The sequence below is a fragment of the Eurosta solidaginis genome, chromosome 2 (genome assembly GCF_040869045.1).
Source record: "Eurosta solidaginis isolate ZX-2024a chromosome 2, ASM4086904v1, whole genome shotgun sequence".
NCBI classification, from domain to species: Eukaryota; Metazoa; Arthropoda; class Insecta; order Diptera; family Tephritidae; genus Eurosta; species Eurosta solidaginis.
In genome coordinates, this window is record NC_090320.1 from 290,024,307 (window position 1) to 290,046,621 (window position 22,315).

General features: G+C 36.2%; 1 protein-coding gene across 3 annotated transcripts in view; it reads right to left on the minus strand.

Annotated features, from left to right (window-relative positions):
- Positions 1 to 22,315, minus strand: part of LOC137241170 (uncharacterized) — a 230,603-nt gene that overhangs the window by 24,597 nt on the left and 183,691 nt on the right. Inside the window, exon 1 of one of the 3 annotated variants that reach the window (XM_067768489.1) lies at positions 1,696 to 1,928. The exons of the other annotated variants lie outside the window; for them this stretch is intronic. The gene's annotated coding sequence lies outside the window, so the exon portion shown is untranslated. Of the gene's footprint in view, positions 1 to 1,695; positions 1,929 to 22,315 lie in introns of those variants that run through there. 3 annotated transcript variants of the gene reach the window in all.

Genomic DNA, 22,315 nt, shown 5'->3' on the forward strand with positions numbered 1-22,315 from the left:
GGTAGAGCATGCTGGGTTCAAACGGTCGGCGTTCGTAGTTATTCCTCGAGATATTCCAAGTTTATTGTTCCAAGTTGCCCAATTTCTCATACGTTGTTCATATCCTGAAATTCTTTTCGATACAAGAACTGTCTCGAGTACATATGTACATTTCTTAAATACAAATAAATGTTTGAAGACAATACAGAAAAGTCAAAGAGTCCTAACCCTGCAGTCAAACCAACTAGTTGTATACTAGAAGAATACTAGTTCGCCAAATATCTCAACTAGTTAGAATTCTGTCTTTTTCCATAATAGCAACAGGTATTTTTAACACGGCGATGTCCTACGAAATATCAATTGCCAGTCTCTGCATCAATATCATACTTGTTGACAAACTAATAATTATATGCACCAGAATCGTACCAAATTACATACCAGTAAGTATACTCATCATACCAATTAATACACTAGTCAGCCGCTCGCCAGAATTATACCAGATGGCATACTAGTTAGTTTAAGCAAGAGTACCGTCCCATGATGGAGTTTTGGTTGGTTAAGTCCGCAATATGTCTGGGTGTTTATGGCGTTTGACGCGATGATAGTGATATGCGTTTTACGGAAGCTATGGTGATGGTTGGCAAACAGAATATTTGTTTTTAAATGAATGACATCGGTAGATACGACCCAGCATCGTTAGCTGAGTTTCCGGGCAAGGGCTTAAATGACAAGTAGAAAACATGCGTTAAGGTAGCTGATGCCCTTAGGCCCAAGGTGTTTTAGCATCGGCACAGCTATTCCATCTGCGCCTATCGATTTAGAAGGCTTGACCCTTTTAATGGCTTTTGAATCTGCAGAAGCAACTGTGAGGTGGTATGTGTGCGTGTTTGTGTTTATGTGCACGTTGATTTGTACGAAATCTAGTCTTGTTAACTGAAGTATGTATCGCAAATTTCCGGCAGAAAGCATTAGCGCATTGCTTCGAATTCGTAAGACAAAATCCAAATGAAATATCAAGTAGTATGAATAGCACCACAAAATTCTAGTCAATGAACTAGAATGTTTGCTGACTATTTTGACTTTTGATTGCAGGGAAATTACATACATACGTGCAGACAAAATTTAGAAATTTTTTTTTTTACAAACAAGCGATCATTGATACTACACGTATGTATATAACTTTTCTCATTTCGGTACTAATGCGTTGTTATTTTCAATAATACACCACGCATAAATATGTTTTCAATTAAAAATAAAAATAAAATAAAAAAAAATTAAGCACTTCCTTTATACAAATGGACAAAAATCAGCGAAAAATGTCTACATATATAGAGACATATTCTTGCTAAACTTTGATTTTTAAATTTTGACATAGAAATTGCACAAATATTTATGAAAACTAAAAATATAAAAGTGGAGCGCACATTACTAGGATTGGAAAGTTGGTAGGAAAGGTGATATTATTAGTCAATCAATTGCGCTTCACCTTTATATTTTTACTTTACTTACAAATTTTTGCAAATTTCTGTTTCAAAATTGAAAAATCAAAGAATATGTTTTTATATAAGGAGACATTTTTCGGCGATTTTTGTTCATTTATATAAAAGAAGTGCCTAAATTGTTTTATTTTATTTTTATTTTCTTCTTTTCTTACATTTTTTCGGTGTCTTAACATAATCTGTTCAGTTTTACGCTTGTAGCTCAATGAGAACTTACATAAAAATCAATCCCAAAATTCCCTCCGTATCGTACGATTTTTCTAAATATCTCATTCCGTGCGCCCACTAGTAAATCTTTTGAATCGTGTCATCGGCTGTCATCGACCTCTTTCTTTATTTCGATCCGTGCGCCACCTAACGGATTTGTTTCCTTTTGTTGCATTGTCACGGTGTTCTGACCTATGTGTAAAGTTTCACGTTTGTAGCTCAATGAGAAGTTACTTAAAAATCGATTGCAAGATTTGTATTGAAAGCGACCTAATATAAAGGAAGTAAAATAGTTTTTCATAGATTTAAATTTTTTTTTAACTGGTAATAATATCTTTGTAAAGACGTTTTAGTTTTGATTTTTTGCTTCATCTTTGCATTTTTCATTTGTATAATAATCACAATTTTTTTGGACAATAATACAGCTCATCGACAATTAAGTTTATCAAGAATTCAAGATTCGAAACGAAAACAAAAACAATTGTTATTGATATTAGAGAAAAATTGTAAGTTTACAAACGGCGATAGTTACTAGGACATGTTTCTGAATTTCACTTCTTCATCAGCTAGCTTTTCGGGAGCTGAGTGTATGTGCCTACATGGTGATTAAAAGGAATAGAAACAAAAAAGGCAACTCTTAGAGACCAATTGTACAGCGAACAACGGGACATTCATATGGCTTAGCAGCTAGAGGCATCTGCCTTTGCACTGATATAAATGTTGGAGATTCGAGTTCAACGCTCAGCTCCCGAAAAGCTAGCTGATGAAGAAGTGAAATTCGGAAACATGTCCTAGTAACCATCGCCGTTTGTAAACTTACAATTTTTCTCTAATATCAATAACAAAATCCATTGTATAAAGCAATATGAGCAAAGCTCGCTAATTAAATACATATGATCATATTGATATAATAGTAACAGCGAAGGTATTAAAACAAATACTGTAAAAATCCGAACAAATGTTACTAAGCTTTTAAAAGCGCGCCTAAAAATCATATCCACACTATCAGGAATAAACTACATACAGAGTGTATGTGCCTACATGGTGATTAAAAGGAATAGAAACAAAAAAGGCAACTCTTAGAGACCAATTGTACAGCGAACAACGGGACATTCATATGGCTTAGCAGCTAGAGGCATCTGCCTTTGCACTGATATGAATGTTGGAGATTCGAGTTCAACGCTCAGCTCCCGAAAAGCTAGCTGATTAAGAAGTGAAATTCAGAAACATGTCCTAGTAACTATCGCCGTTTGTAAACTTACAATTTTTCTCTAATATCAATAACAAAAACCATTGTATAAAGCAATACGAGCAAAGCTCGCTAATTAAATACATATGATCATATTGATATAATAGTACAGCGGAAGTATTAAAACAAATACTGTAAAAATCCGAACAAATGTTACTAAGCTTTTAAAAGCGCGCCTAAAAAACATATCCACACTATCAGGAATAAACTACATACAGAGTGTATGTGCCTACATGGTGATTAAAAGGAATAGAAACAAAAAAGGCAACTCTTAGAGACCAATTGTACAGCGAACAACGGGACATTCATATGGCTTAGCAGCTAAAGGCATCTGCCTTTGCACTGATATGAATGTTGGAGATTCGAGTTCAACGCCCAGCTCCCGAAAAGCTAGCTGACGAAGAAGTGAAATTCAGAAACATGTCCTAGTAACCATCGCCGTTTGTAAACTTACAATTTTTCTCTAATATCAATAACAAAAACCATTGTATAAAGCAATATGAGCAAAGCTCGCTAATTAAATACATAAAGACAATTGTTTATCAAGAATATTATGAGACGCGTTCATATAAAAGTATGTGTAAACGAATATAATTTTACACCTTTAAAATTTATATGCTTTAATGAGTCCCCCTAATGACTTAGTTAGTACAAATGCTACCGAATGAAGTAATCGAATTTCTTAACATTATTATGCGCTGGCTTTTAGAGCTCAATGAGATCCAAACCAAATGACTTTCCCACTTCAAACATTAAAAAAGTTACATTTCCTCACAGAAAAAACGACAAAATTACGTATTGTACAATCTCCCGAAGCGCATCTTCTACATTGTATACATTACGCAACTCAGTGAGTTTGTGTAGGCTTTTGTTTTTAAAACTAATTACTTCAACATTTCCGCCTTGTATATAAAAGTATTTGCAATGCCTTAGGCAACTGAAATAGCATTGACAATGCGACAGCTGTAATTACAACGGTAAAAGCTATGCGAAAAATGTTCAAAAAATAATAATCAAGTTACACTACTTATTTAAATCTTGTATTTGAAATCGCATTTCACTTCAGATTGTTAACACAAAAGAAATTTTGGCACTTGGCTTGAAATGCTTGGCGCATGCGCCAATGGTAGTCTTAATTGAAAAAGACTTGTAGGAAGAAAAAAAAACTTTTTTTTTTTAAACCCATAATAAGAAAGCAGTAAAAACACGGATGTTAGTCGCAAAAAAAATGTTAAAAAAAAATGTATACCTAATTGAATATTGTCAGTAAATTAGCAGGCAAAACATTGTGGAGTGCTGGCGACACCTGTTGCATAAATTTGTATCTACATTTCAATAGCTGTAAATAATGCATCATAAACATTGAAATGCTTGTTTGTTTTTTCAACACCACCCACAAAATGACAATATATTTTAATTTGTATTTAAGTGTTATGCTGGTTAAATAATTGCTTGAGCTTCAGCTGTTGCCAAGTGCAAGTGTACTTAAAGGCTAAGAAAACAAATCGCCAAAATGCTAAGAAAAAACAAAAAAAAATCAATTTGCAATTCACTCAATGAAGGAAGATTAATAACTTCGGAAGCAAATAAGATAGCTTTAAATGGTTTCTTTTCGATTTCGTAAAAAGAAAATATTGTTGATTTTTTTTTTTCATTTTTCAATAAAGAGCTTAAAAAATTAATTCAATTATCTTATGTAAAGCGTTTTACTAACATTTTTATACTCAGTTGAGCAGAGCTCACAGAGTATATTAAGTTTGATTGGATAACGGTTGGTTGTACAGGTATAAAGGAATCGAGATAGATATAGACTTCCATATATCAAAATCATTAGGATCGAAAAAAAAATTTGATTGAGCCATGTCCGTCCGTCAGCCCGTCCGTCCGCCCGTTAACATGATAACTTGAGTAAATTTTGAGATATCCTGATGAAATTTGGTATGCAGGTTCCTGAGCCCTCATCTCAGATCGCTATTTAAAATGAACGATATAGGACTAAAACCACGCCCACTTTTTCGATATCGAAAATTTCGAAAAACGGAAAAAGTGCGATAAAGCGATGAAACTTGGTAGGTGAGTTGAACTTATGACGCAGAATAGAAAATTAGTAAAATTTTTGACAATGGGCGTGGCACCGCCCACTTTTAAAAGAAGGTAATTTAAAATTTTGCAAGCTGTAATTTGCCACTCGTTGAAGATATCATGATGAAATTTCGCAGGAACCTTACTCCTATTACTACATATACGCTAAACAAAAATTGGCAAAATCGGAGAAAGACCACGCCCACTTTTAAAAAAAAAATTTTTTAAAGTAAAATTTTAACAAAAAATTTAATATCTTTACAGTATATAAGTAAATAATGTCAACATTCAACTCCAGTAATGATATGGTGCCACAAAATACAAAAATAAAAGAAAATTTCAAAATGGGCGTGGCTCCGCCCTTTTTCATTTAATTTGTCTAGGATACTTTTAATGCCATAAGTCGAACAAAAATGTACCAATCCTTTTGAAATTTGGTAGGGGCATAGATTTTATGACGTTAACTGTTTTCTGTGAAAATGGGCGAAATCGGTTGAAGCCGCGCCCAGTTTTTATACACAGTCATCCGTCTGTCCTTCCGCATGGCCGTTAACACGATAACTTGAGCAAAAATCGACATATCTTTACTGAACTTAGTTCACGTACTTATCTGAACGTACTTTATCTTGGTATAAAAAATGAACGAAATCCGACTATGACCACGCCCACTTTTTCGAAATCGAAAATTACGAAAAATGAAAAAAATGCCATAATTCTATACCAAATATGAAAAAAGAGATGAAAAATGGTAATTGGATTGGTTTGTTGACGCAAAATATAACTTTAGAAAAAACTTTGTAAAATGGGTGTGACATCTACCATATTAAGTAGAAGAAAATGAAAAAGTCCTGCAGGGCGAAATAAAAAACCCTTGAAATCCTGGCAGGTATTACATATATAAATAAATTAGCGGTATCCAACAGATGATGTTCTGGGTCACCCTGGCCCACATTTTGGTCGATATCTGGAAAAGGCGACCACCTATAGAACGAAGGCCCACTCCCTTTTAAAAATACTCATTAACACCTTTCATTTGATACCCACATCTTACAAACAAAGTCTATAGTCCCCCCTGGTCCACCTTTATTGCGATACCTCGAAAAGGCATCCACTTATAGAACTAAGGCCCACTCCCTTTTAAAATACTCATTAACACCTTTCGTTTGATACCCATATTGTATAAACGTATTCTAGAGTCACCCCTGGTCCACCTTTATAGCGATATTTTGAAACGGCGTCCACCTATAGAACTAAAGCCCACTCCTTTTAAAATACTCATTAACACCTTGCGTTTGATACTCATATTGTACAAACGCATTCTAGAGTCACCCCTGGTCCACCTTTATGGCAATATCTCGAAAAGGCGACCACCTATACAACTACCACCACTCCCTTTTAAAACTCTCATTAATACCTTTAATTTGATACCAATATCGTACAAACACATTCTAGAGTCACCCCTGGTCCACCATTATGGCGATATCTCGAAAAGGCGTCCACCTATAGAACTAAGCCCCACGCCCTTTTAAAATACTCATTAACACCTTTCATTTGATACCCATATCGTACAAACATATTCTAGAGTCACCCCTGGTCCACCTTTATGGCGATGTCTCGAAAAGGCGACCACCTATAGAACGAAGGCCCACTCCCTTTTAAAAATACTCATTAACACCTTTCATTTGATACCCACATCGTACAAACAAAGTCTATAGTCACCCCTGGTCCACCTTTTTTGCGATACCTCGAAAAGGCATCCACCTATAGAACTAAGGCCCACTCCCTTTTAAAATACTCATTAACACCTTTCGTTTGATACCCATATTGTATAAATGTATTCTAGAGTCACCCCTGGTCCACCTTTATAGCGATATTTTGAAACGGCGTCCACCTATAGAACTAAAGCCCACTCCCTTTTAAAATACTCATTAACACCTTGCGTTTGATACTCATATTGTACAAACGCATTCTAGAGTCACCCCTGGTCCACCTTTATGGCAATATCTCGAAAAGGCGACCACCTATACAACTACCACCACTCCCTTTTAAAACTCACATTAATACCTTTAATTTGATACCCATATCGTACAAACAAATTCTAGGGTCACCCCTGGTCCACCTTTATGGCGATATCTCGAAACGGCGTCCACCTATGGAACTAAGGATCACTCCCTTTTAAAATACTCATTAACACCTTTCTTTTGATACCCATATTGTACAAAAAAATTCTAGGGTCACCCCTGGTCCACCTTTATGGAGATATCTCGAAACGGTGTCCACCTATGGAACTAAGGATTACTCCCTTTTAAAATACTCATTATCACCTTTCATTTTATTCCCACATCGTAGAAACAAATTATAGAGTCAACCTTGATCCACCTTTATGGCGATATCCCTAAATGACGTCCACCTAAAGAAGTATGGCCCACTCCCTCATAAAATACTCTTTAATGCCTTTCATTTGATACATTTGTCATACAAACACATTCCAGGGTTTCCCTCGGTTCATTTTCCTACATGGTGATTTTCCCTTATATGCAAACAGACAAAATTGGTTAATTCGTTGCAGTTCTATAAATAGAACGAAAACAGCAACAAAACCAAAGTTTCTTTGAAAACCGCCGTACCAAGCATAGCTTTGACACATAATTGCATACGAAGTATGCAATGTGTAAAAGATTAAAATATGCTAAAAGAAGGCAATTGGGAAAGACTTCACAACAGGCATGACGTAGCTGAATGCGTTTACAACCATTTCAACTATCGTAGGGGTGCGAGTTCGACTCCCACTCCCGGGAGAAAAGGCTTTGAAGAGATTTTCCCTTATGTTGTCACCATAGCTCTCAGCTGAGTATGTAATGTTCGGTTACACCCGAACTTAACCTTCCTTGCTTGTTTTTTTAATTTTGTTTTTCAAAACTTATAGAAAAGATTTATATGAATCTTAATATATACATTACTTTTATACGTGTATTTGTAACTGAAATTTTGTGTGTGTATTTAAGGGGATTTTAGGGTGGCTTGGATTTTTTCAGCAGCTGCTCGAGCCTCAACTCAGAATTGATTGACACAACGAAAAATAACTTTGAGCTGCGTGCGAAGCTTGAGCAAGACATACGAAGCGAGATATTTGCGAAGTACTAAATTTTGCGACCCTGGGTCTCTAATATTTCAAGACGCGCACACGCGACTTATTATGACTTTTAATGCCATAAACATAATGTCAAATTAAAAGCGTATGCAAGTTTCCAAGACTTATCTCGAATTCCGAGGTAAAACCCTTTAATGGCTGGAAATTTTTTAATTTATTTAATGAATAAATTTTGAATGCAAATTTTTTCAGTGCTATAATTATTTTGATTAATTTTTAGTTGTAAATTTGTGGTCCGTGCGCCACTTAACGGAATTTTTTCCCCTTTTCTCAAATTTTCTAGGCGTCTTATCCTATCTGTGAAGTTTCACAGTTGCAGCTTTATGATTTTTCTAAATATCTCATCCCGTGCGCCCCTTAGCGAATATTTTTGTATTGTGTCATTGGCTGTCATTCACCTCTGAATTAAGTTTGAAATTTCAAGTCTCTACCTCATCGAGAAGTTTCTTAAAAGCTGGATTGAAAATTTTCAAATTCGTGTATAATTATTTCGATCCGTGCGCCACCTAACGGATTTTTTTTCCTTTTGTTGCATTGTCGTGGTATTCTAACCTATGTGTAAAGTTTCACGTTTGTAGCTCAATGAGAAGTTACTTAAAAATCGATTGCAAGATTTGTATGAAAAGTGGACAAACATTCAACCGACCTAATATAAAGGAAGTAAAAATATTTCACTACCATTTTTTTTTCTAAACATTTCTGTTTCTTTTTATAAACGAATCTTTGTTTTTCGACATTGTTCCAAGTACCTACCATGTGGAGAAAATCTCTAGTTCAAAACTGTTGCATTTCTAGTGCATTCGGAAAAAAAACTAGTTCGGCTTCGTTCTCTTTCTCATGATTTCAGCTGGCGAGGTAACATGGCTATGTCCTAGGTGGTGGAAATTTTCCCCGCTGCATTATCTTTTATCTAGTTCCGAAGTAGATACAAATTTCCACTTTAGAACTTGTTGCTTTAGTGGCACTTTTTCGATACTTTCGAACTAGTTTAAAAAACTTACAGTTTAGATCTAGTTCTTTTCTTGTTAATATTTCGTTAACTCCGAATCGGCCCTACATGTTGCTTCTAGTACGATATTATCCGCTTTGTCGATAGTTCCGAACCAGTGGGAAAGTGTGGAAGCAAGGCATACTCATAGACGAAGCTTATTAAGCTGTTAGCAGTTTTTTTTTGTTGGTGGCCTATTTCTCAAAAATGTATATGTTAAATTTGAAATACAATAATCTCAACTGTCGATTTTTAACTGGGGGGAGTTTAGTTACTAATAAACTAGTATACTTGGCACTTTACGTCTAGTTCTCTAGTTACTGCCTATCCTTCAGGGTACGTACATATGTCTGTAACTTTCTTTTCGGCCTGGTATATGAGTAACTTGCCATTACGTATTCATATACTTTTATGTAAAATTATTTTTATATTTTAGTTTTTTATGACCGCTTTTATTCACAGCCTTCTTCTCGCTTCTCAATAATAAGCAAACAGTTCAATAAACACCTACAATTTCAGATATACAATGTATGAAATTTTTTTTGGCTCGTCCCGAAATATCAGAAAAAAAACGAAATGGGCAGCACACTTACGGCATACTCATTAGGTGCATTGTATATTTATTTTTTGGGTCGCTTAACACACACCCGCTTACACTTATTTTATAGATACATATAAACAATACAAATTTCCTACTGAGTAAGTAAATTTGAGAGTAATAAAATTTAGGTTATGTTAGGCCAGTAGCCCTAGCCCTTGCTAACAATTGACGAGAGCAGATGAACAAAGTAGCGATTATGTGGTACATATTACGCAAAAATACACATGTATTTGTATGTGTGTATGTACATATATATGACAAGTTAATGTATATTTCTATAGGTACTTTGCAATAAAAAATGTAAGTGTAAATATTCACTTTTTTTCTAAATATGCCGTCGAAACTTGATTAAATAAATAAAATAAATGTAAGGCGCGATAATCTCCGAAGAGATCTAAGGCCGAGCTTCTCTTCCAATTTGCGTCGTGCTCCTCTTGATTTTCCCTACAAATTGGCCGGACGGGACCTACATATTTTATGCCGACTCCGAACGGCATCTGCAAGGCAGATGACTTTTCACTGACAGCTTTTCATGGCAGAAGTACACCCGGAGCGCTTGCCAAACACTGCCGAGGGGCGACCCCGCTTAGAAAAGTTTTCTTCTAATTTAAAAACCTTATTTCTAAAATTTTTGATGTTGCTTTGCCCGGGGTGCGAACCCAGGGCATACGGTGTAGTAGGCGGAGCACGGTACCATCACACCACGGTGGCCGCCGTACTGGCCGAAACTTGATTAACTAATTTAAATAATAAATGCTAATTGTACATATGGACTGCATGGGACGCACCTGCTATGTTAAGGTAGGCCCAGTTAGTACTTTTATTTCTGTATGCATTGCATACACAAGCATTACGTATTATGATATAACAATTTTAATGAATTGCTGGAGTACAACCATAGTTGGGCACATTGCACTAAATTTAACGCAGTGTATAAACTACCAACTTGGCGACCACCGTGGTGTGATGGTAGCGTGCTCCGCCTACCACACCGTATGCCCTGGGTTCAAACCCCGGGCAAAGCAACATCAAAATTTTAGAAATAAGATTTTTCAATTAGAAGAAAATTTTTCTAAGCGGAGTCGCCCCTCGGCAGTGTTTGGCAAGCGCTCCGGGTGTATTTCTGCCATGAAAAGCTCTCAGTGAAAACTCATCTGCCTTGCAGATGCCGTTCGGAGTCGGCATAAAACATCCCGTCCGAACTTTTCATTGAGCTACAAACGTGAAACTTTACACATAGGTTAGAACACCGTGACAATACAACAAAAGGAAAAAAATCCGTTAGGTGGCGCACGGATCGAAATATTTAGATATGAATTTGAAAATTTGGTGTTTTGAGATCGATTTTAAAGTAACTTCTCATTGAGGAACAAAAAGAGAAAAAAATTCCGTTAGGTGGCGCACGGGCCGAAATATTTAGATAAGAAGTTGGAAATTTGAAACCGGGTTTTAATTAACTTCTCGATGAGCTAGAGGCTAAAAATTTAGAGCTTAATTCTGAGATCGATGACAGCCGATGACACAGTACAAGAAGTTTCGCCAGGGGGCGCACGGACTGAGATATTTAGAACAAGTAAGGAAGGTTAAGTTCGGGTGTAACCGAACATTACATACTCAGTTGAGAGCTATGGTGACAACATAAGGGAAAATAACCATGTAGGAAAATGAACCGAGGGAAACCCTGGAATGTGTTTGTATGACATGTGTATCAAAGGAAAGGCATTAAAGAGTATTTTATGAGGGAGTGGACCATATTTCTATAGGTGGACGCCATTTAGGGTTATAGCCATAAAGGTGGACCAGGGGTGACCCTAGAATTTGTTTGTACAATATGGGTATCAAAAGAAAGGTGTTAACGAGTATTTTAAAAGGGAGTAATCCTTAGTTCCATAGGTGGACGCCGTTTCGAGATATCGCCATAAAGGTGGACCAGGGGTGACCCTAGAATTTGTTTGTTCAATATGGGTATCAAAAGAAAGGTGTTAATGAGTATTTTAAAAGGGAGTGATGCTTAGTTCCAGAGGTGGACACCGTTTCGAGATATCGCCATAAAGGTGGACCAGGTGTGACCCTAGAATTTGTTTGTACGATATGGGTATCAAATTAAAGGTATTAATGAGGGTTTTAAAAGGGAGAGGTGGTAGTTGTATAGGTGGTCGCCTTTTCGAGATATCGCCATAAAGGTGGACCAGGGGTGACTCTAGAATGCGTTTGTACGATATGGGTATCAAATGAAAGGTGTTAATGAGTATTTTAAAAGGGAGTTATCCTTAGTTCCATAGGTGGACGCAGTTTCGAGATATCGCCATAAAGGTGGACCAGGGGTGACCCTAGAATTTGTTTGTACAATATGGGTATCAAAAGAAAGGTGTTAATGAGTATTTTAAAAGGGAGTAATCCTTAGTTCCATAGGTGGACGCCGTTTCGAGATATCGCCACAAAGGTGGACCAGGGGTGACCCTAGAATTTGTTTGTACAATATGGGCATGAAACGAATGGTGTTAATGAGTATTTTAAAAGGGAGTGGGCCTTAGTTCTAAAGGTGGACGCCGTTTCGAAATATCGCCATAAAGGTGGACCAGGGGTGACTCTAGAATGTGTTTGTACGATATGGGTATCAAATTAAAGGTATTAATGAGGGTTTTAAAAAGGAGTGGTGGTTGTTGTATAGGTGGTCGCCTTTTCGAGATATCGCCATAAAGGTGGACCAGGGGTGACTCTAGAATGCGTTTGTACGATATGGGTATCAAATGAAAGGTGTTAAAGAGTATTTTATGAGGGAGTGGGCCATAGTTCTATAGGTGGATGCCATTTAGGGATATAGCCATAAAGGTGGATCAGGGTTGACTCTAGAATGCGTTTGTACGATATGGGTATCAAATGAAAGGTGTTAATGAGTATTTTAAAAGGGAGTAATCCTTAGTTCCATAGGTGGACGCCGTTTCGAGATACCGCCATAAAGGTGGACCAGGGGTGACCCTAGAATTTGTTTGTACAATATGGGTATCAAAAGAAAGGTGTTAATGAGTATTTTAAAAGGGAGTAATCCTTAGTTCCATAGGTGGACGCCGTTTCGAGATACCGCCATAAAGGTGGACCAGGGGTGACCCTAGAGTTTGTTTGTACAATATGGGTATCAAAAGAAAGGTGTTAATGAGTATTTTAAAAGGGAGTGGGCCTTAGTTCTATAGGTGAACGCCGTTTCGAAATATCGCCATAAAGGTGGACCAGGGTGACTCTAGAATATGTTTGTACGATATGGGTATAAAATTAAAGGTATTAATGAGAGTTTTAAAAGGGAGTGGTGGTAGTTGTATATGTGAAGGCGTTTTCCAGATCGCGACCAAAATGTGGACCAGGGTGACACAGAACGTCATCTGTTGGATACCGCTAATTTATTTATATATGTAATACCTGCCAAGATTTTAAGGGTTTTTTATTTCGCCCTGCGGAACTTTTTCATTTTCTTCTACTTAATATGGTAGGTGTCACAACCATTTTATAAAGTTTTTTTTAAAGTTATATTTCGTGTCAATAAACCAATCCAATTACCTCACCATGTTTCATCCCTTTTTTCGTATTTGGTATAGAATTATGGCATTTTTTTCATTTTTCGTAATTTTCGATATCGAAAAAGTGGGTGTGGTCATTGTCGGATTTCGTTCATTTTTCATACCAAAATAAAGTGAGTTCAAGTAAGTACGTGAACTAAGTTCATTAAAGATATGTCGATTTTTGCTCAAGTTAGCGTGTTAACGGCCATGCGGAAGGACAGACGAAAGGCTGTGTATAAAAACTGGGCGTGGCATAAACCGATTTCGCCCGTTTTCACAGAAAACAGTTAACATCATAAAATCTATGGCCCTACCAAATTTCAAAAGGATTGGTTAATTTTTGTTCGACTTATGGCGTTAAAAGTATCCTAGGCAAATTAAATGAAAAAGGGCGAAGCCACGCCCATTTTGAAATTTTCTTTTATTTTTGTATTTTGTTGCACCATGTCATTACTGGAGTTGAATGTTGACATAATTTACTTATATACTGTAAAGATATTAAATTTTTTGTTAAAATTTTACTTTAAAAAAATTTTTTTTTAAAGTGGGCGTGGTCCTTCTCTGATTTTGCTAATTTTTATTAGGCGTGCATATAGTAATAGGAGTAACGTCCCTGCCAAATTTCATCATGATATCTTCAACGACTGACAAATTACAGCTTGCAAAATTTTTAAATTACCTTCTTTTAAAAGTGGGCGGTGCCACGCCCATTGTCCAAAATTTTACTAACTTTCCATTCTGCGTCATAAATTCAACTCATCTACCATGTTTCGTCGCTTTATCTCTCTTTGGTAATGAATTATCGCACTTTTTCGGTTTTACGAAATTTTCGATATCGAAAAAGTGGGCGTGGTTATAGTCCGATATTGTTCATTTTAAATAGCGATCTGAGATGAGTGCTCAGGAACCTACGTACCAAATTTCATCAAGTTACCTCAAAATTAACTCAAGTTATCGTGTTAACCGCCATGCGGAAGGACAGACGGACGACTGTGTATAAAAACTGGGCGTGGCATCAACCGATTTCGCCCGTTTTCACAGAGAACAGTTAACATCATAAAATCTATGGCCCTACCAAATTTCAAAAGGATTGGTTAATTTTTGTTCGACTTATGGCGTTAAAAGTATCCTAGACAAATTAAATGAAAAAGGGCGGAGCCACGCCCATTTTGAAATTTTCTTTTATTTTTCTATTTTGTAGCACCATGTCATTACTGGAGTTGAATGTTGACATAATTTACTTATATACTGTAAAGATATTACATTTTTTGTTAAAATTTTACTTTAAAAAAAATTTTTTTTTAAAAGTGGGCGTGGTCCTTGTCCGATTTTGCTAATTTTTATTAGGCGTACATATAGTAATAGGAGTAATGTCCCTGCCAAATTTCATAATGATATCTTCAACGACTGACAAATTACAGCTTGCAAAAGTTATAAATTACCTTCTTTTAAAAGTGGGCGGTGCCACGCCCATTGTCCAAAATTTTACTAGTTTTCTATTCTGCGTCATAAATTCAACTCATCTACCAAGTTTCGTCGCTTTATCTGTCTTTGGTAATGAATTATCGCACTTTTTCGGTTTTACGAAATTTTCGATATCGAAAAAGTGGGCGTGGTTATAGTCCGATATCGTTCATTTTAAATAGCGATCTGAGGTGAGTGCTCAGGAACCTACGTACCAAATTTCATCAAGTTACCTCAAAATTTACTCAAGTTATCGTGTTAACGGACGGACGGACGGACGGACGGACGGACGGACATGGCTCAATCAAATTTTTTTTCGATCCTGATTATTTTCATATATGGAAGTCTATATCTATCTCGATTCCTTTATATATGTACAACCAACCGTTATCCAATCAAACTTAATATACTCTGTGAGCTCTGCTCAACTGAGTATAAAAATCAAACGGAACGAAGGGAATTTTGGGATTGATTTTTATGTAAGTTCTCATTGAGCTACATAACTTAACAGATAGGTTAGGACACCGAGAAAATGTAAGAAAAGGAGAAATAAAAATAAAATAAAAAAATGTTTAGCACTTCCTTTATATAAATGGACAAAAATCAGCGAAAAATGTCTCTTTATATAAAGACATATTCTTGCTAGACTTTGATTTTTAAATTTTGACATAGAGAAGTAAAAAAGATTGCAAAAATAGAGAAGTAAAAATATAAAGGTGAAGCGCAATTGATTGACTAATAAATCACCTTTCCTACCCACTTTCCAATCCAAGTAATGTGCGCTCCAATTTTATATTTTTACTTCTCATAAATATTCTTGCAATTTCTATATCAAATTTTAAAAGTCAAATTTTAGCAGAATATGTCTTTATATAAGGATATATTTTTCGCTGATTTTTGTCAATTTATATAAAGGAAGTGCTTAAAATTTTTTATTTAATTTTTATTTTTCCATAAGTGCTTTGAGCTTAAACTCACACCTGATTATAAGAAAACGGCAATGCCCGTTACTTAAGAATGTAGAAAGCCTAGAAGCTTTTCGATTTCGTAAAAACTTTAGTGATGTGAAAAATGTTTTCAGTATCAAGGAATGTATCACCAGGCACCTTGGTGGTAGGGTAGCGTGATCCCTCCACCTACCACACCGAAGGACCTGTATTCAAGTCCTGGGCAAAGCATCATCGAAAATTTAGAAAAAAGTTTTTCTAAGCGCGGACTCTCGCGGACTCTCTGCATTGATTTCGGCAAGCAAAAAAAAACTTTAAATTGGCGTCAAAACAACAATTAAATGCATTGTTCCCAAGTAGGAGTACAACTAATTAATATGCTATGGGGTTCGTCACAAATATTAACATTATTATTTTTTAGCAATCCACAAAAAAGTTAAGTAAACGCATAATACAGCAAATATAGCTGCATGATGTATACTGAAAACGCTAAGCAACTTATGTGAATGTTTTATACACATAGGCATTATATAAAATCTATAGTTAAAATATTGCAAATATGATGGCTTATAGGTTATGTTAGGATGAACTGGCTGGGGCGTGAGAACCTCACACATACTGAATGAAAAACCCTATCAGAAATCAAGACTTACTTTATAAAATAACACCGCCCTCTTAGCAAATACTAGAAGCTTTCTATGATCTATTGTACTTGCTGCTTCTATATCTGCTAGTTTTGGCATTCCTCTCAGTTGGAGTCTTACCCTTGCGAGCGCAGGGTACGAGCATAAAAAATGCTCGATTGTTTCCTACTTCAACCCGCACTTCCAACATCTGCTATCACTGAAAAGGCCTAATTTAAAAACATATAACGCCAGAAGGTAGCGTCCAGTCATAATACTCATTATGAGCCCACAGTCGCCTCCTTTCAATGGTAAGAGTAACTTAATTAATCTAAGGTTATAAGACCTTCAAATGATGTTCTACACTTTGTAGTCCCGCGATTGGTTCCATACCTTTCCTACTTGATCAATCATGTGCAGCTATCGGCTTCTTTTAATCACGTCTAATCTGATTGGAATGTTTATGGTACAAGCTTCGAATGATGAGCCTCTATTCCCACATTTACAGGCAACCAATATTGAATATGCATATTTCTCCTTATCTCGAGTCTCTCCAGTCATTTCTTACACTCTAACACGTTTTTAGACGTTGTACTATGCGAGATTATTGTTTTAATTGATACTTCGTTGTCAGTACAAAAGTTGATGCGGCTGCAGTTTAAACTATTTTCCTCATTACTTAATTGGCTCTTAACCTTTTAAACGGTTATGGCCGTCCAACAAGGCTTCTTCTCTCTTGAAACTGGCTCCAATTGGTCACACAAATGTAGTTTAAATCATTTTAAACCTTGTCCTTCCAGCGGAGTGGGGGCCGCCCTCTTCCTCTGCTTCCATAGGTGGGTTCCGATAGAAATACCTTCCTAGCCTGGGCGTTCATTCCCATAACATGACCTAGCCAGCGTAGCCGCTGCGTTTTAATTTGCTGTTGTTGATGTCTGCGTAAAGCTCGTACAGAACTTTTCTCTCGAACACTTCCAGTGCCGCTTCATCTGATGTTATCATGTTCTATGCTTCTGCACCATATAGCAGGACGGGTACGATAAGTGTCTTGTACAACATGATTTTCGTTTGCCGCAACTACTTCCGCCTAAAAAACACTACAGTGATCTGGATCTTGTAGGATTTCTTTATTTCCGGATCTGCTCATTATACCGCCGACCCTTCCATGGCTTTGGATCCATCGGTATAAAAGTGTATCGCCTCGCCTATCATTTGAACGACCTTCGTTAACGTCCCACCTCTGTTGTGGTTCGAAGAGACCCATCGAAATGTAGGTAGGGAACTAGATAACGAACTTCACAAGGCTACTACAAATTTGTATATTCACAGCTGAAAGTAGTAGATATTCCATGCATTCTGCGTTTATAAAACTGAAGCTGTTACGACTAATTAGTTATACGGAATCTAATGTATCTATAGCTTCGATTTTGGATTTGTCGTGGCGTCACTTGCATTCGTCTGGCCCAACATACAGAAGTCTTTAATTGCAGAAATACACTCAGAGTGTTTGCCAGAATAGAATCGTTTAATACTGTTTTCACACAGAAACTATGTCAAGCGAATAAAATGACAATGCTGTATAACAGACAATAACATTTACTTTGACAAATGACATTTTTAAGCACTGAACACACCAAAAACTAAGAAACTGAACGCTACCAACAGAGTTGCATTGCGCTTTTGACTTCATTAGGCATTCGATTAGTCACTAATGAAATAATTATAGGTTCAAATTTTGTAGGGAAGATTGAGCTCAATAAGCATCTTAATGCAGAAAACTGCCTTTATTATTCAATAAGCCGTCTGTGTGAAAACAGTATAAAGCTTCCTCTAATGAAGTAGTAACATAAATAAACGACTTTTCCATAAACAAGTTTTCACACAATTTAATTGTTCATATAAATGCAATACAAAATACTTAAAGTGAAATTAAGCGTTTAAATGAATTTGTGCTAAAAACCAAACACGGAAGCAAAAAGTACTGAAAAGCGTTGAAAAGACCCTGCAGTCAAAAGCCAAAGTAGTCAGCAAACATTCTAGTTCATTGACTAGAATTTTGTAGATTTATTCATACTAGTCAGCTTTTGAATAGTTCATTGACTATAATTTTGTGGTGTTATTCATACTGGTCAGTTTTAGAATGGTTCATTGTAGAGTTGTGCTTTTTTGTTCATTTCAGAGATTCGAACCTTTCGTTCTTTTTCTGATGAACGAACAAGTTGTTCTTTTTGTTCATTTGTTCTTTTTTTTCAAGCAAATTTGTTCACTACTGCTCGCCCCCGCGGAAAAAGCCTACAAGTATAGATTGGGGTGTGTATGCAGCAACGCGTTGTGTAGGTATATTTAAATGTGCATGTAGCAGTGCCACACACAAAGGTGACCACACATATCTTTAGTGTAAGTGGCATCATCGACCTTCGTGCTCACTGTGAATTTCTGCGTATGTATGTATGAATTTACGTATGTTTGTTCGCGAACGATATGAGAGAAAGAATAACATTAGATAAAACGAACTAAAAGAACAAATAGAACCGAAATCGAAGATCTAGTTCACTTGTTCAGTTGAGAGACCCGGTCAAATGAACAAGTTCAGAACGAAACGACCCAACTCTAGTTCATTGGCTATAATTTTGTGGTGTTATTAATACTAGTTAGTATTTAAATAATTCATTTGACTATAATTTCGTCTGTGGGCTCGAGGAAATGCGCGAGTGCTTTCTGTAGCCAATTTGCAATGCATACTTCAGTTGACAATGCTAGATATCGTCCAAATCAACGGGCACATAAACACAAGCATGACGAGTCAACCCTCACCGTTACCTCAACAGAGATTAAAGAAGTTATTGAAAAGACCAAGCCATCCATATCAATAGTCCCAGACGGATGAGCTATACCGATGCCAAAACACCTGTGCCATGAGGGCATCAGTAGCCTAGGACATTTTTTCTACTTGTCGTTACAAGCCTATGCCTTTCCAGAATAACAGAGAAAGACCCGAAACCCAACGAGTATCTACCGATATTATCCCGTTAGTCAGTAACGAAAACGTTTAAAGCCGTTATGATTCCCTCAATTAAATGACATTTTTCGGTTATCCAGCCATAAGCATGACTTCCGTAAAGTGCATATCACTACTACCATTCTGAACTCCATTAACACACATAACAGGACGGCGCTAGTGCAGCTTGGCCTGTATTTACACAGTCAACCACTACTGGTTCGTCCCTTCTCCGTTAGATAGATAGATAATTTATTGAGGATTGCACTGCGACCTTTGGTCAGCACCTCATCCCATCCGACTTCCATGATGAACCCTAGCAGTTCTCTCGGCTTGAGGGATTTAATGTGGGAAAAACGGAGATAGTACTTTGTTTACTTAAGCCTCAATCTTTACAAAAAAGTGGGTTTTGTCCAATACCCAGAAAAAAAGCTAATTTTGTCGCATAACGTTATTATTATAAATACGAAACTACAGGTTTGACTCACTTATTTACTTTGACTTCCCCTATTGATGATATTGGTGTATATAATAACTAGTATGCCATCTGGTATAATGCTGGCGCAAAGGCTGACTAGTATGTTAATTGGTATGAGTCTGATGGGTATGCTTACTAGTATGTCATCTGGTATGATGCTGATGCAGAGGCTGGCAATTGATATTTCGTAGGACATCGCCGTGTTAAAAATACCAGTTGGTAATATGGAAAAAAGACAGAACTCATACTAGTATAGTTTTTTTGGCAAACTAGTATTCTTCTAGTATACAACTAGTTGGTTTGACTGCAGGGGAAGAGTCGCACAAATAGTTAATACGAAAGTGCATATTAAGCTAGAGCTACATACGTATGTATATACATACAAGCACGTGTGTATGTATTTATGTAAAATTCTAAAGCGTTACAACGATCTAAATATGTATTAGGGTGGGCGATTTTTCATTTGATTGTAAAATTTTCATGTATACCCTGTCCGACCGATTGTCGAAAATCAAAATCGAAAAAACGTCAAAAAAATTAAATTTCGCAGGCTCGAAAATTATTTTTTTTGTGTGTGCGTAGTGGAAATTTTTTCCTGAGCCCAAATCCTATCGAAAATTCGATGGCGCGATATCGGTTAACTTTCGTCCATACAAATCGACCCACCATAATGTGTATAAAGTTACTAGATTACTTATACGCAGTGTATCACCAAAGCGCGATGAGTTGCAACAATTTCCATATACACTTAGCCCCATTTGTTTTTGTTCCGGTCATAAAATAAATTTAGTAATGTGTCGAAATTATTATTTTTATTAATACTTATTATAGCTAAGCAACAGTATTTTATATTAGTGATTAACGTTTTTGTTTAAGTTATATGAACTGACGAAACGAACTCAAGGCCTCGTCACAATGAACTTTTTCATATAGATGCGTTAACGCAATCTTATGCATGATAAGTAGATTGCACGTATTTTTATGGAGAACGGCAAATAATGCGACATTAACGCCATGTGGCATACAAGAGTTGACAATCTTCTACTTTTGCCGCATGTAAAGCACAAGAGGAAGAATTCTACATTTGCTTTGGCTATCAGTGGTTTTATACTTTGCAAATGAAATTATTTTCCAACATTTTTTACAATTAAAAACTGCATTTTAACAAAAGAATAGGAGACGAAATACGTTAGCAAATATTTTTCTTGTCTATTGAGAATGTTTATAAAGGTGCTCCGCGAAATTTTGTATGTGAATATACAAGTCGAAATAAGTTTTAAGTGATAAGTCTGAAGTGCTGCTTATATTTACAAATGCAATATCTTGTGTGATTGTAACGATGTAACTGTCATGCATCAGATTGCGTTGAACGCAAAAAAGTTCATTATGACGGGGCCATTAGAGCAACTGCATAATTGAATTAGAAGGGGGTTGATCGCTATCGCAGAGCAAATACGAAGACTTGGAAAAAGAAGCTAATAAATTATAGTTAGATGTTTGCTCGAATGAAATAGAGAATGGAGTTTTTAACTAAACTTTATTGTTGTAAGATATCGTGCGTGAAAATTCATTATTGCATTTAATAAGTTTTTGTTTTGTTTTTGTTTTACGTACACACATGTTTGCGCAAACATTTGGCTGTGAAGTTGCAAGTGCATAGCAAAATCACGCATACACAGACAATATATAGACATATCGCACATTTACTTCAATAGTGTCATAACTCCAAAAACACAATTTTCCAGGAGAGCCATTCAAAGATTTTAACTGTAATGTGTTGCGCATATAAAGGCATATTTTCATTTGTATAGCACGTGGTAAATTTTTATCGGATCACAAAGATTTTTTTACACAACATATATCATGCTATTGGTTACATTTATAAGTTATTGCCTCAAAAGTCATGTTTTTTTAGTTGTGACACTATTGAAGTAAATGAGCGATACGTACATACACGGTTGCAACACCATGTTTTCATTTGGGACCAAAATTCATCGAAACAAGGACCAAATTGGCAATTCACAAGAGCGTCGTATTGTTTGTAAAATATAAAATTTTAGGACTTTTCCATGGTTTCCTATATAAAATTTTACTAAACATGGTAAAGACTTGTTTTTAATTCCAGCTGAAGAAACAAAGATAAAGTGTACTTAATGGTATTATATTTTCACATTTCTAGGATAAGTCTAGGACTTTCACCAAACAAACGTTGTGAATCTAGTTTTGTTCACGAAGCTCTTAGTTCCAGCATTATTTTGTTGATTGCAATGAAATAAAATGTATAGAGCAGTTAGATTTTAGTAGGGAACGGTTCAAAAATTTACGTTCTGGTGTTGCCGAACTATGTAGAAAACTGAGTATATCACAAGCGAATCCAAGCAATTTTGTTAGTGCTATTTTTATATATGCTTACTTTTTCTATTAACGTTTAAACTTTATATCAGAGCCGAGATTCAGTAAGTGTGAGTTTTGATACAAGGCCTCAGGGGCTAATT